Source organism: Streptopelia decaocto, assembly GCF_964273445.1.
Source record: "Streptopelia decaocto genome assembly, chromosome: Z".
Classification (NCBI taxonomy): Eukaryota; Metazoa; Chordata; class Aves; order Columbiformes; family Columbidae; genus Streptopelia; species Streptopelia decaocto.
This window is the reverse complement of record NC_138657.1, coordinates 1,764,909-1,781,748: the sequence shown is the minus strand read 5'-3', so window position 1 is coordinate 1,781,748 and position 16,840 is coordinate 1,764,909. Positions and strand designations below refer to the sequence as shown.

Sequence of the window (16,840 nt, the reverse complement as noted above, 5' to 3'; positions counted from 1 at the left end):
ACATTTAGACTCTTTAAATGTTAACAGTTCCAAAGACACCTACTTCGTTTCAGTGATTTGTGTAGCGTTTTCTTCAGATTCTTAATCTCTCTCGAATTCTTCTACTGGACACGTAATCCCCATAGGACACACGTACACAACTGCTGCACAGCTGGGCAATGTGATGGTGCGAAGATCCTGGTGGTGATGTTCACACCGAAATCACACCAACCGGGACAACATCGCTCTGTCTACCTCATGCAAAACAATCCACGCCTCTTCCTCCATCCAAAATAAACAACAGACCCATGCGGTGGAAAGTCATGTTGCCTTCAGGAAGAAATCTGTGTGAAAATCAGTGTCCTTCACCAGAAAAAATAAAAAATGGAAATTTCTGCACAATTTTGCTAAGTTCCTCTTTCTTACATATACACAAGCATTAAAACCATAAATAGTAATTTTCCCCAACAGTTAAATGAATTCATCTATTTCTTAGAGGACATAGAGAAAGATGCCACGAGAATTACTATTTATGGTTTTAATTATCTGTATGGCACAAGAATGGGAGTGAGGGGAAAAAAACCTACAGGACGATGCCACTATATGGGATCAAAAGTGACCAAAAGAAGAGCCAGGATTTTGAAGTAGTGAAGAAATCCGTACATGGGAAACGTTTCATAAAGCAAGTTCTGACTCAGAGGTTAACCTGTCCCGGCTATGAAGTTAAGACATTTGAAGGATATTCAAGAAGTTTTGAACTGAAATAGAAATTTCACAACTGTTGGAACGAAATGATGAAAGACGGTTTTCCAGGGCGAGAACACGGCTACAAAGGATGTTGTCAAGGGCAGCCAAAGGCACACAGTAAAAATCTCAGCAGGTTTCCAGCTGTAATAAGAAAGGAGAGATTGTATTTACCCAGTTCCCCTCCCCGTTATTGGTGTTTGCTGTCCCACATCTTCAAAAAAACAGTGAAGACTCACAGACACCAAGTTGCAGACAGCAGGAGCGTCTTGTAATGGGATGACCCTTTCTCTTAGGTCTTTCTTTTAATTTAACCGTTTTCATTCATAATTCTAAACCAGCAGAAAATTGGAAAGTTCTATATCCTCAGCATTTCAGTTGGTTCTTTAAAAAAAAATCATTTAGTTAAATTTCCATTATTGCAACTCAACTGCATAGCTTTAAATAATGGACGTTTAAATTAGGCTTATACTGACTGAGCTTGGTTGAAGTTGTCACCATATCCTGTTCTGAAGACAGACCAGTTTATTAGCTTTCTGCACTGACAGAACTTTCTAAATTCTATTTTCAGTTTTATGAGATTTCCCATTTTATACACAACTCGTATTCTACTCCTTTAGGTCCAACACCATTTACGTCGCAATAAAGTTGATGTTGTAGCTAGTGCGTCAAAAAATGGAAAGATGCCCTTAGTAATGTTTTGATAAGTGTTTCCAGCTTGGGTGAGAAAACACATTTATGTGTAGTCATATATGTGTATATAGGACATGAATTAATTAATGGTAACGATATAGACTGATAAAGAAAAGGGAATGTACCGAACAATTAATAGAAGACTAATTATACAAGCACAACTAGTGTGAAATGAAACCAGAAGTTTCAGGCACTTAGATATTTAATCCCTAGAGCAAATTAGGATTGTATTGTGCATAAATCCTAAAGTAAGAAAGGGATACAAAAGAGAGAAATTGCAAAGTTTTGCTCCACATTGATCTAATCCACTAATATTCCTGTTTTGTGATGTGAAGTGGATGCTGGCACATTCCCCGAGCTGGCAGGTTTAGGGAACGTATCTGCCACTCTATCCTTTGCCTTTTAATAAATACATTCTTTTAAATCCTAACCAGTGAAAAATTTGGCTGAAAGATCTTGAATAACAGGTCAGATTTTAAATAACCTGTTCGTTGTCAAATTATTTTAATTAAGGTGAGCCTTATAAATTTAAATCCAATGTGGAAGCATTTGGTTCCAATGTTTTAGAATAAATAATGTTTTTATCCAAAATAATATTTCAATATGGATTTTAAATAATATTTCACAAAGTATTCTCTTTTTTTACCCAAACCGATATTTTCAGCTTTTCCAATATCTGTAAAATATTTCATGTTTAAAACAAGTCACTTTGTGTTTTTTTGCTGTTGATTCATAAATAATTTAAACAAATAAAACCCCAAACCCTAATAACAATATACAGCTACATATTACTGGACTTGTGCTTTACTCAGATTTGGACCAAAACACATTTTCCGTTAGTTCAACTCCTTAGGAACTTAAGCAAAGTTTACTCACAAAGGATAATTTCTCATAATGACATTCACAGATATAATCATGCTAATAATAATAATGCTAAGATCATAATAATAATAATGCTAATAATAATCATGCTAATAATAATAATGCCCACCCTATAATAATGCTAAGATCACATGTGCTTGTTGCCTACAGACTTTATCCTCTCCCCCTGCTTTTGCTTCTTCTCCAGATGATCCCCAAAACCTCTAGTGCACAACTGACATTTCTCATGACTCTCTGAATTAAGAAGACTCCATGCTTGGTTGTGCAAATGCGTACATTTCAAATGTATATGCATATAGCTTACATATATACATATATATATACGTATACAAGTAACAGGGTAACAGTGCAGGCATTCAAGAGGGCAGATGCTATAGAAGAAGGGGATCAACGATACTACGTCTAAGCTAAGTGGATGGAGGTGAATATTCAAAGAATTTCGCGTTTTCAATAATTTTGAATAACTTTGTAATCTTATAAAATGAATTTAATGATTTCGAGCGTTAATAAATACATTTTTTCAGGAACACCAAGAGGCCAAATTCACAAAAGGAAGGATCTTATGATCAGAGTGCCGGCCACATTTCCCGTCAGTGAATGTGAGTTTTACCTGCACGTGATTACGTGGCAGAGCTTAGGAACCAAAAATGCATCTACAGAAAATACCCTGCTCTTCAGATCATGCACTACTTGTTCCCCCTCTTCACCCCTCCCCTTTTTATTTCAATTTACAAAGGCTTTCCATAATGGATGTTGAAAACCCACCCTAAATACTTTAAAAGATTAAGCTTTCAAATGTGGTTACTCTGGCATATGTATGTTCCGTAAATACAAACACAAGATATATCTGCTGAGAAATTATATTTGATAATTTGACAGCTTTGTGGCTTAGGAATATAAAAAATGCATATTTTGTCAACAAGATACTTACTCCATTTGTTAAGAAGGGGCTACTATGACAGCATAGAGAAAGGAATATTTTGAAAACACAGATTATTATAGGAGTAATATAATCCCCTATTTTTCTTAGTGCATTGATTAAAAAAAAAAATATTAATATTCTTTCTTTTAGAAGAATTCTACTCAGTTCATAACAGGAAATAAAAATGCAATCTAAGCAGAACAAGTAGGGGAGCCAGGAAGCTGATTTTCACTAGCACCTAGAGGTTCTACTCACTTTGAGGAAACGATGGGCTGCTGAGAAATCTTACGTCCTTTTATGCTCACACCAAAGAAAAAGCCATTCCTGCCCAGCCAGAATCCCCCTGTCTCCCATTAGGACCAGGCATGTCCCATCCTGGGGCGCTGTAGGCACCTGAGGTTGGTGTTCATCTAGAGGAGGTTCACCATGGCCATGTCCTGCTGGAGTTGGAGTATGTCCAAGGACTCTCTGACCTCTTCAGGCAACCTGGCCCAGCGTTTGATCACCCTTGGAGTAAAATAAGTTTTTCCTTACTCTTAGAGTCATAGAATCATTTATGTTGGAAGAGGCCCTCAGGATCATCGAGTCCAACCACAACCATAATGTAACTCTGGCACTAAACCATGTCCCTGAGAACCTCATGTCCGTCTGTCCAACCCTCCAGGGATGGTGACTCCAGCACTGCCCTGGGCAGCCTGTTCCAATGCCCCACAGCCCTTTGGGGAAGAAGTTGTTCCCACATCCAACCTCAACCTCCCCTGGCGCAATTTCTATGTGGGATTATGGAGAGTTGTAGACAAATGGCAATGACAGCACTGAGATGCTCCCCATTCTGCAAGCGGATCAGATGTGTTTGTGTGGTACCAGCTCAAGGGAGGGAGGTCATACCTGCCGTGATGAGGGCAGGCTTTAAATTGCTCAGATAGCAGTTTTGGCATTTTACACATTCTAAACCTTCAGCTTGCAGTTTGAATAATCCTTGAATATAGTATATTTATACATGATATGAAAAGTAGAGAGCACCTTATGGAAAATGCTGACAGTAATCCAACACAGAATATCACAAGATGGTGCACAAGAAAAATTGCGTTAAAGGGAATATAATCACAATAACATAGAGAAGTAAAGTAATAATCAAGGCTGCACCTCGAATCCTGGAGTCAGTTTTGGGCCCCTCACGCCAAGAAAGGCCTTGGGGTGCTGGAGCGAGTGGAGAGAAGGGAACGGAGCTGGTGAGGGGCTGGAGCACAAGTGTGATGGAGCGGCTGAGGGACCTGGGGGTTCAGCTGGAGAACAGGAGCTGAGGGGAGACCTTCTGATCTCTGAACTGCCTGAAAGGAGCTTGGAGCCAGGGGGGTCGGGCTCTGCTCCCCAGGAACAAGCGCCAGGAGCAGAGGAAACGGCCTCAAGTTGCACCAGGGGAGGTTGAGGTTGGATGTGGGAACAATTTCTTCCCCAAAGGGCTGTGGGGCATTGAACAGGCTGCCCAGGGCAGTGCTGGAGTCACCATCCCTGGAGGGGTTGGACAGATGGGTCGTGTCTGAGTTAGGTTATGGTTGGAGCTGATGATCTTGAGAGCCTCTTCTAACCAAAATGATTCTCTATGTTTCAATATAATCCAGCTGCCACCAGGATATACCTATTTCCGTCCTGGCAGGTATATTTCCTGGTATGACTATATGCTTTTCTGTAGAGCTCCTTGGGAAGGGGTAGTCAATGAGAAAAGTGTCCCAGGCTTGGTGGTGTGGGAGACGGGGTTCCCTGGGTGTCCTGGCATCCTGCCCAGCTCACAGCTTCATTAAGGGATAATTCCCTCATCCAGACGGCAGCGGTCACAGTTCTCTGCCGTGTGTCAAATGCTCCTACTAGTGAATGAAACCTCCTGTGTCCAGCTCTGGGTCCTCAGGACAGGACAAACGTGGACCTGCTGGAGAGGGGCCAGAGCAGCCCCAGGAATGACCCGAGGCTGGAACAGCTCTGCTGGGGACAGGGGAGAGAGCTGGGCTGTTCAGCTGGAGAACAGAAGCTCCGGGAGACCTTAGGGATGCTGAAGGGAGTGGAGCATCTCCCATGTGAGGAAAGGCTGAGGGAGCTGGGGCTCTGGAGCTGGACAAGAGGACACTGAGGGGGGACTCAGTCCTGGGGATCAATATGGAAAGGGGGAGTGTCAGGAGGATGGAGCCAGGCTCTTCTGGTGACAACCAGTGACAGGACAAGGGGCAATGGGTGCAAACTGGAACACAAAAGGTTCCACTTAAATGTGAGAAGAAACTTGTTGGGGTGAGGGTGGCAGAGCCTGGAACAGGCTGCCCAGGGGGGTTGTGGAGTCTCCTTCTGTGCAGACATTCCAACCCGCCTGGACACCTTCCTGTGTAACCTCATCTGGGTGTTCCTGCTCCATGGGGGGATTGCACTGGATGGGCTTTCCAGGGCCCTTCCAACCCCTGACATTCTGGGATTCTGTGATTCTTAGTGTGGCTTTTCCAGACTTAAAAGGGGCCCATGAGAAAGATGGGACAGACTTTTCAGCAGGGCCTGTTGTCACAGGACAAGGGGTGATGGTTTAAACTAAAGGAGGGAGATTCAGGCTGGACATGAGGAAGGAATTGTTGTCCTGAGGGTGGTGAGAGCCTGTGCCAGGTACCCAGAGAGGTGTTGGATGAACCATCCCTGAGACATCCCAGGCCAGGCTGGACGGGGCTCTGAGCACCCTGAGCTGGTGCAGATGTCCCTGTCATGGCAGGGGGGACTGGGGGAGCTGGGAAGGTCCTGTCAACCCAAACCATCCTGTGATTCTATGATTAACTTCCCAGGGCTTTGGATGAGCCCGTAGGAATATCTAACTCCTTCACAGGAGCCACCTGTACCCTGAGAAAAGGAAAGACGTTGCCTTTACATTACTTTATCCATGCAGGTCTATCCCTGTGCAGAAAAATCAAAGTGATTATAACTTTTTTGATAGACGAAATACTGAATTACACTGGCCAAAATCAGACGTTTGTACTGCACATCAGTCCTTCATTTCCTTGTCTGACACTCGCAGGGTAAATGTTGTCCCTCCAATGCTGAGCAGCATGTGAGTAGTGCCTGTATGTCCTATATAGAAAAAAGATGTCTAGAATAATAAAATCTATGATAATTTTTTGAGCTCTGAAGCACATTTTTGAAAGCACATTTTTATGGAAACTGTGCACTAAACGGCACGACCATTAATGGCTAATACTGAGTCAGGATGAATTCTCTAATGGTAGAGATTTGGAAAGAATATTCCAAAAATAAAGCAAAATAAGAGGCCAGGATAAATTGTCTGGTTTCCATTATTAAATACAAAAAAATGACTTGAAAAAGCCTGGAAGCCTAGCGGCTGTTTCTTATTTTATTTTCAAAACTTTTTAGTAACTGGTTGGATAACCCTGTCTCACCCTTCCCGAGGATCAATGGGGCCAGACTGAAAATGCAACAACCAATTGATGCAGAGATACCATCCCAACGAAGAATAAAATAATCTGTAGATAAGAATCTACATAGCCTAAAATATCCATTTCAGACTAATGAAGAGGTGAATAAACAAATTCAGAGGAGCAGATGAAGACGCATAAACAGGACCTGTGCCGCAGTGTGTTTCATTGTTGGCCATTTAGTTCTTTCACTGTTGTACTGCAAATTAAATTAATGAATAAATAAATATATGTTCATGTTTGGGAACTGAAAAAAATGTGATTTTCCCCAGTTGACTCCATGCAGAATAATATTTGTGTAACTATTATTTACAGGCAGAAATGGGAAAACTACAAGAAGGTACGTGAAAAGAGGACTGAAAATATTGGAAATCAGACATGTACACCAAGATCTTGCAAGCAAGGTGAGAGCTGAGCAAATTCCCCCATAACTCCCGGAATAAATTGTCAAAGAGCTTTTCTCTCCCTGCTCAGCTCACATCCACCCCTTTACCTGCTGTTGACTGGAAAAAGCTGGAGAAACAAAGGCAAATTTCATCTAGTTTCGATCAATTACAAAGCCTGGTGACTCTACAGAAAAGGGTGCTGAGCTCTGGAGTGTAAAACTGATCTTGAGGAAGCCATCTATAAAAGTTAACTCCACGAAGCTGTGTATTAAATACATTTTAAAATAATGTTGATTAATGAATTTGCTCAACTTGTGTACACTGCAAATCTTTTTTAAACCACAGCCCTGGAAATCTTTTAACTGTCAGTAGCGTTTACGATATTTCAACATACATATTTAGAATAGTTGTTAAATAGGGGTTGATTAAACAGAAATGAAAACATCTTAATATACCTCATATTTACTGTAGCTTTTTTCCACTCCTCCATTCCTTGGAAAGTTAAATACCGCTGTGCAAATAAAGTGTATGTGGCTCTAGTTTTCAAATTTATCCAGTAGAATAATTTTATTTATAATATTTGCTCTACTAATGCAAGCAGTGATTGAGGAATTTTCCTCTACTTAATATAAATACTAAATATAAATCCTATATAAATATAAATCCTATTAAATTATTTTTCATTAATTTGTTAGTGTTGCAATAGCCAAAACCTTGTGGTACAAAATGAAAAAAACCAACAACCCAAACATGAATATAATATGATAAATCATCTGAGCAGAACAGATCTAATATTGACTTGGTATGTCCTCCAGTGAAGACTTAATTCATTTCGGGCTAGTGAGAATAATATTTGGCAAATTACTTGACGCTTTCTGCTGGCATTGTTTTACAGGGTACATAAGCTAAGGATGGCGTTATTCAACAGATAGAGCAAAAAGTCAGTTTTACCGCTTGTTGCATAAAATGCAGATGAAAAAGGCAACGCAGGAAAGCACGAGCATCATGCAAAGACTTGGTTCAGACACGTAGATTCAGTTGAATGGCACAGGTTTGTTGTCTCTATCATCTAAATGATATTTATTCCCACTGATGGATGGAAACGGGAACTTGCTTGGGATTACGTGCAGATAGATCTGCAACCAGGAGACTCATGGAGACATATGTTCGCAACTCGTTCTGACGCAGAAAACACCAGTTTGGTGAATGTTTTATTTTTATGGCTATATACCCACTTTTACATCATTTTCTAAAGGAAAACACATTTAAAAGCCAGAAACCAACAAAATGCCTTCAGATGGCTTAAGAGGCTGCCTATCAATTAATGCCATTTTCAGCATCTGAAACAGGAATCTGTAGCCTATTAACTTCTCTGCAGCTGCTTATACATTTCAGAGAGCGTGATGCTAAGCAGCAGCGTTGGATCAACCCTGATTAGGATAGATCTGAGGCAGAAAAGAGTTAAAAAATGTAATAGTTCGTTGTGATATTTGAACTCCCGGTAATGCACTTTTCATTTTTCTAAAAATCAGAAATCAGCACAAAGTTCAGTGCTTTCAGAAAAAGAACAATTCCTGCATAAGGAGCTGCCAAAGAAATAAAGAGATGATGGATATTACAATAAATGAGACCATGAAGCCAAAGGTAGCGCAATGTTTCTCTCGTTTTGAAATTCTAATTCTCTCAATATTTCTGCTCAAGGCAAACAGCATTCTTACTACATATTTGTGGGGCATCACGTGAACTTTATTCCAGTATAAAATATTGAGAGAAGAAATTGTTGAAAATGTATTTAAATTGTTTTAATTATTCAGTGTTTTAAAATAAGAATTATAGATTTAGAAATTACACAGAGCTGTGGGATCATAAAACCGGCACTTGCAATGTCTATTTCATCCTAACCAGCAGTTTTTCTGCTCCTGAAGCATCTGCAATCCCTGGATATGGCCGAAAACATGAAGACGGAGGTGTAAAAACATGCTTTTTCTGCCCACTTACAGCATTTTGTAGTGACTGAGTCACTTCTGAGATAAAGAGATGAAGCGCTTGTAGTGGCTGCTGCAACATCTTCACGAGCATAAGAACCTTCGGTAGGTCAAGCACAAGATGACTATAGGCCCGGCTCATTTTGATCCTACACTCATACAAATTGTAGTTAAATAAATGCCAATCCTACACTTTCTACCTCACACACTCACCACCAATCTTTTAACACCCCTACTCTGGATATGCGCACACATTAGTGTTTAAAACCCAACTGCGGTGCTGCAGAAAACAAACTCAAAGCAATGTCAAAGAGACTCTCACCTCACTCTTATAAAGGATGAATAATAAGAGAAAAGGGTATTTATGTAGAATTTCATTCTATGCCTTGACGTTTCTTTTCGTTGTAAAGCCACGCACCCTAAAATCCACATGGAAAATTTATAGGAAGATATAGATATTGTGGAAGAGAGAAAAACTGGGCAAGTATCTGTAGAAAAAAATTACGATGGAATCTGTGTAAAACACGTTTAGTTTCACAAAATTGAAAATTCACAAAATTGAAAATTCACAAAATCAAAAATTCATAAAATCGAAAATTCATAAAATCGCGACAAAGCAGAAGAGACGAAGTTTACGCACATTGCATCGTATAAGTTTTGGCCATGTTTGTGCCAAGAATGAGCTCCTCTCTTCATCAAATCCACAACTGTGGATGTAAATTCTGTAGCTGCGTGAAGCCAAATTGGAAGTGGCAGCATCAGTGACAACGCGAAACAGGCAAAAGGAAAAGGCAGGAGCATGGAAAGAGGCACAAGCAGCCCCCCTCTCATCGGCAAAGCTGCCAGGCTTGCAAACAGCTTCCTTGAACCATTTATAAACCACGAATATTGACACCTGCAGAAAAACAAGGCGCAAACCTTAGAACAGGGATTTAGAAGAGTATTTATCTTGGAGAAAGATATTAAATAGCTGAAAAGATAGAAAAATGGAAAAAGTAAATGATGCAGTTTTTTCAAAGCTGAAAACGTTTTAACAGTCCCGTGGAACTAGCTGAAATCACAAAGCATGGAAGTCAAAATAACATGGGTATGTACACAGAAAGTAGAATGAAACGAAACCATAGAAAGAGTAAAAGAGTTCCCAGATAACAGATACCATAAATAAACCTTCAACAAGATGTTAATACTGTTTAAAAGCTTGTTTTCATGAGAAACATACGGAACACCTAAAGGAAGCAATTACGAGATTCAGATATGCTAACCTTTAATATATTCACAGAAGTTTTATATTAATGGTATAAATAGCACAGATTTATTTATTTAAGCCATTAGAAAAAATAGGTGAAATAGGTGGCGATTCTGGGTTGGTATTCTCAATATACAAAAATGGGTTTGCAGATCATAAGGCTGTTGAGCACCCAAAAATCAGTGTTTGCTAGACAGACACACCAGCTGTGCAAATGACAGGTCAAAGACTATGATTTGATTTAAACTCGTAACAATTTTTCGTTAAAATAATATTATTTTAAGTCCAGGAGGGCCACAATTAAGTGGGCTCATGGAAAATCATATTAAAAATTTTAAGTGTGCTTCAACATTTAAATAAAAACCCAAACAAAACAAAACCAAACAAAATAAAACACACAAAAAAACCCCAAACAAATAAACAAACCCAAAGACAATGTTGTAGCAGAACTATATTTGTTACTAATAAAATGCACAGCCAGTGCATGGCAAAATAGAATCAGCACATGCTGGAACGTTGTGTAGGAATCCGAGAACCAAATTACTTGACTATACAATAAATTATGTTCAAAATAAAAAGTCTAAATACTTGTAAGAAGAGTCCAATAGATATATAGAATGACAGAATTTAAAGGATCTTTAGCCTTCCCATATGCCAGTACACATGTGAGATATGAAGATGACAACACATAGATGATATTATAAAAGTATCTTGCAAAGCATGAGTGCAAGTGAACTTCCTACTTAACAGACACTGAATGAACAACAGTCGGTTAATAGAACAGGACAAATTTTCATGTTGTTTTGCAAAAGGAGGAGGAAAATTTCTGAGCCTCACGCTGGTGACACAAAACGGAGTTTGTATTAACTCCTGGCTAACGCTGCAGATGGAAACGCACACGCAGATCCATATAAAGCTACGAATTACGAGCTCGATTTGCTGGATGTGGGCGAATATTTCAAGCAAGTCTCATTGCACGTTTACCCTCCTTTTAAAGTCTTTTCTGGGTAAGACACTAAAGCTTTGAGCTCATGGCCAGCAAACTACAAGCCAAAGGAGATCAGAATTGTTGATGGATGTTACATTATAGTCAAGTATTTTTTCCCCCGAAGTAGTCATTAAAAAAATAAATATAAAATCTGCGAATTGTGGGGAAATGCAACCTCCAGCAGAAGAGATTTGTCTGATTTTGCAGGTATTGCAGTCCCAAGAAGTTCCTGTTCGCCACTTTCTTTAGGCTCGTTGTGCCAATATTAGCTCATCTATTCTGTGTTAAAGACTCAACTCAGTTTTCGTTAATAAAAACATACATCCGAAAACACAAAAGCAACGTAACGACAATTTATGAGATTACGCTGGAGCTCACGTGTGCTGTTGAACAACGAACCATACGGCTCAGCACGTGACAGCCCGTGGTCTTCATGTAAGTTGTCCGATAAAGTACACGATGCATTAAAAAGCCCATTTTTTCCCCCCATTTTAACTACTAGTTCTATAACCTCCTTATTTTCCTAAATTTGCTGAGCCCCTCTCTTTTCTTTATGTTGTGGTAGCGAAGCAGATTGCTGATAGCACAATACCTAGTGCAACGTGTCTTCTGCACGTCTTGCGGGTAATTTCCTCAAACACAAAAGACACAACACGTATAGGACAGACCTGGTCTGCAATTTACTTCTGGATAGCAAATTATCAATTTAGTCACTTCTCTAACAAAACCAAATAATTTTCCTCTCTTAGATTGATTTTTAACTGTGCTATTACAATATTATCCAATACTACTAGTATCATGCATATTTAATTTTATTTCAGAGATAAAACATTTTGTGGAAAGAAGAGGAGGATAAACTGACACAAAATGAAACAATTCTTCATGTTAAAAATAACCGGCATGAAAACACAGTTGCGAGGAAGGTAAATTATAAAGTATGCATTTATCCAATCATTTTAAATACCATAATTACACTGACTGCTCATCAAAAGACTTTTAAGACTCATTAAAATTATAAAACATTTCTAATTAAATCCATATTTAAATGAAGTTTCTATAACGAATCTACGTGGTACTTTAAATCAAACAAAAAAGTTCTGGTGAAAAAACCAATTAATTGAAGTTTTTGTGAGAATTACAGCTTAATGACGGGGGCACAGCAGTTGCCTTTTAGTTAAAATTGAAGATTACTGTGCCGTACCCATCTTTAGGCCAAACTTGTCCAGAAAATAATAAATCTTCATGAAATTTCACATGCCAAATATTATTATAGTACACAATAAGTTGGGTATTTTTAATTGTAACTTTCCAACTTAACAACTGATGCAAGTGGCTCTCAGTGTTAACATTACTTTATATCTTGTTTAATCAATGTGATCAAAGGGGAAGAGGACCTGTCTTCTTATTAGTCAGAACCATCCTGAAGCACGAACGTCCACTCTTATGCACTCTTGGTCACCACATTTTACCAATTTCACCTGCTGACATGGGACCTTTTTTGCCAGCCAAGGCACTGGAAAACAGGGATTTTGTCCATTTTTGACCATTGGGATGGTCCATCAATGCTCATGTAGGACCACCCCAATGTACCCTTATTATTTCAGATCACGTCTCCAGTCCTTGAGGATTTACATTGGGCTGCCTCTTCTGATCTCAAATGGCTTTACCATTTCTACTTATATCAACAGCCCTGCTCATTTCATTCTTCCTGGTGGTGTCACTCTGGTGTGAGATTAATTGTCTGCTAAAGCTCTTTATTGTCTTATGTTCAGTCGACTGGTGGACCTTCACAAGACCCTGGTCTCCAGCCAGCTAAAGCTGCTCAATGCCGTATGCAAACATTCTCCATCAGTCTGAATTCATTGTTATCCACCATCAAAGCCGGAAGGGACCTCTAGAAGTCAAACCCACTCAAAAGAGATGTGACTAGATCAGGTCCATGCCCACTGAAGTCCTGGACTCCTCTAAGGATGGAGATGGCTTCCTTATTAGAGCGCTAGCAAAGCGGCTCTTCAGCTTTCTGTATGGAGGTTTCCAATGGCACAAGAAACCCATATATTTTTCTCCAAACAGCCACATAGACAAATGTATATTTATTGGATGCAAAAGCAATGCACAGGAAGATTACAATGCCCCAAAGTTCAGTCTTCTAAAATATGCACTCTGGTTTTCCCTGAAGAAGTAAAGGAGATAATCCTTCAATCCAGCTTTTTCCATGCGCTCTACTTATTCTCTTTGTTGCAATTTATTTCCTTAGATGTAAAGAGACATGATGTTTATACGGATCAACTTGGGCAGTTTTACTCTGCTATGATAGTGGTGACTAAAGAGATGTTTCCTCTGTCCTCTCCATCCCTCCTGGTCATGGTTTCTCTATCACTGGACTGCACTTCAGATGGGATAATCTGGCGGGGCAGAGAGTAATTTCCAGAACTTAACTAACTCCAAAAGAATGATTTTTAACGAGGAATCTCATGAAAAAGGTGGATGCTGTGAGAGGCCAGAAGCCTTCTGCAGCTGTCCCGTATTCCAGCAGCAAGAGCTCTGCCCACCCTGAGTGAAAGGGACACTACCTGTAATAGCAGATCTCATTAAATGCTCATATTTATCATTTTCTGCCATTTAAGAGAAAAATAAAGGTGACGTGCAGAGTAAACAGTGTCGCTGCAGGGTTTTCACTCTACGTTACTTGCAAACTATGCAACTACTGCTTTAATAAAGGATATTTACTTTGTCATTCCCCCCCACATCCATCCATCCATGTTTGAAATTGCTGCCCTTGGTATTCCTTTTTACTTTTCCCTTTATTTTTCACCAGTTTTTTGTCCAGGATGCTCATGGGGCAAACAGGCAACAAGTTAGACCTGTCTCCCCCTTACACACCTTCTTATTACGAACAGGGTGACAGAAATGGCACAGTTTAGCACAAAAATAACTACAGATATGAAGAAACAAAAAGGAGCTGCAGTTCCAGCAAGCAACTCTTGCGATAGACCACATAAATTCTACTGTACACAGAAATAAAAGACCTTTTTGAACCCTCCTAGTGATTAATTAGAAAGCATGTCTTACAGATTTTTCTCTCAGGTGTAGTAACCTCGTGGACCTTACCATTAAGAACTAATAAATAAATGCTTGGTTAAGCACAAACTGGTTGATAGGCAGTGAAAAAGAGTGATGATCTTGGTTTTTATGCAAGGCAGTTATCCTGCCATGTTACCTTAGAGGGCAAAATAATACCAAATAAAAATAAAATTTTCAAGTGCCTGGTATAATGAATTATTTAGAAAAATTCATTACTATATTTCCAATATTAATGCAACATGCAGGAAGTACAAAGCTGAAGTTACATACAGGGTACGCTGTTTTCACACCATTTTTAGATTAGTTGCACTAAAAATCTGAAACGAAAACAGAAACAAAACCTACAAATATTATTACCTGGTATAAAGAAATGACATGTCTTTTATGCCATCATATGCCCGCATATTGAAAGATAATGTGGGGTTTTTTTACCTTTAAAACCATTGTATTTGCAGTGTGAAAGGATCACAGTGTGATGCAATTACCTTACAGGAGGGAAGGAGATAATATGTCCCTTTAAAGGAGGCTTGACCATACATAAAATATAACGAAACAATTAATTTTTCTCACAGATTACTTAGCACATTAAACACTATATACTTGCCTCTGTATTGCACACATTATGTTAATAAACCATCATCACACTTGTATTTTTTTACACAAATCTCCTGATGTAATACAGACAGGAAATTTGAGACGCACTAAAACACACAATAACTCTATTTCTGCCCCCTCTGTTTTGCATTTTCTTAAGTAAGTTATAACTTAAGATGATTAGAAGAGGTATAAATATAACTCATGGACGCTTAAATTGCCCAATATGTATTTGCTCATTAAATGTGAAATGCTCCATCCGCATCAGTCGATACGAGGGAGGCGCGGGAGGCAAAGGAGGCGCTATCGCAGATTATTTTCTTCTGGAGAGGCTTCTACTTTATAGTTTTTCTGAAGATAAAAGGAACTTTGCCCCTTTGGTTGTTTCTTCCCTCTTTTCTCCCTCCAGGGCAATGGACAATGCGAGAAGAAAGTGCAAAACCCCACAACATCAGAAGTGATGCTTAGCTGGTCAGGTCAGGACGCTGCCATTGAGAGGATTGAGGGATCACTGCTTAAGAGGATATCTGACTTTAAATACAGACAGCAGAATTTCTTAGGAAACAAAAATCATATTGAAAAAAGGAGAGAGTGCAGTAAAATGTATGCAAAACCCCTAGAGTCAGATCTCAATACTATTTTAATTTTTTTTTTTTCAATACAAATAAAATATAAATAGACTCCATAAAATAAACGAGGCAGGCTTTTCATATCCTGCAAAATAAAATATCCGTCAGTATTCTGAAACAGCATGAGGTGTCAGATGCTAAGCACATCAGTGGGCCTTGGAAAAAAGTAAATTTAAATAAGATATGAACTGCGTTATGCACTGGTAGGAAGCACATAAATTAATTTGACCTGTCAGCTGAAAGTTGAAGGGGGTGTGCCCGAGCTTAAATAAATCCTCACGCTGCTTTTGCTAATTAACATCTGTAAAAATCGACCCCTACCAATAGCAGCCTTAATATTTCACTTAACCTGTCTAAAGTTCATCATTCTTCCAAGCTCTTTTCTACACCTGGAGCTACGCCATGGAAATTATATTCCTGAATTTCTGACACGGCTGCATTTTAATCCTTCTCGTGCTCCTTATTTTTGAGATCGCCGTTTTGACAGCTCGCCCCCTCCTTGATTAATGTCTCGTAGGAGCCCCCCTATGCCTCGCCTGTAAGTGATCTAATTTTGCGCAGGAATGCCTGGGCTGGTACGTCGAGCCGATTCACCACCCAGGTGGCCACATTTGGGCTAAATGAGCTGTGAAGAGCTTCATCGAGGGCCACCGCAGCCTCTCCTCCTGTAGCCCCACAGCATGCAGCCCCTGCTCCCAACGCCGTTTGTCGCAACCCATCAATGGGAAATAAATGGCCATTCCAGCTTGTCAACGGGCTCGTCTTCACTTTGGGTTGGCCTAATGGCTGGGAGCGCAAAGGGAACGTTGCCAGCCTTTGGGGAGCGTCATTATGGCTGAGCACGCTGCTCCCCGATGCATCCTGGCCAGTAAAAACATGTAGGGAAAGCAAATTATTTCAATGTTTTGGATCGATGATTAGAGCATTAGCCATGGGCGCTAGAGAAGCTTGTATTTGACAGTCTTGTTTGGTTCTGACATTTATTTGCTCGTTTTAATGCCACCAGTAAGCGCAAGGTTGCAGCATTCGTTTATGCGCAAAGAACACAACGCTAGGGTGCGAAAATAGGAGTGAGCAGAATGACCTTGGCAACGTCACAGATCTTTAAGGCAAAGAGATAAAACGCATGTAAAAGCGAAAAAGCTAATTTAAATTTGTTTGTTGTAGCTGAGTTCTAATATTCTCAGACTTGTAAATACGGCTGAAAAAAATGTTGAAGTGGCAGTTTACAAAGAATTTTTCTGCTGAAT

General features: G+C 39.6%; 1 protein-coding gene across 2 annotated transcripts in view; it reads right to left on the bottom strand.

Moving 5' to 3' along the window:
* Window positions 1-16,840, bottom strand: part of KIAA0825 — a 237,978-nt gene that overhangs the window by 14,499 nt on the left and 206,639 nt on the right. The window lies entirely within an intron of this gene.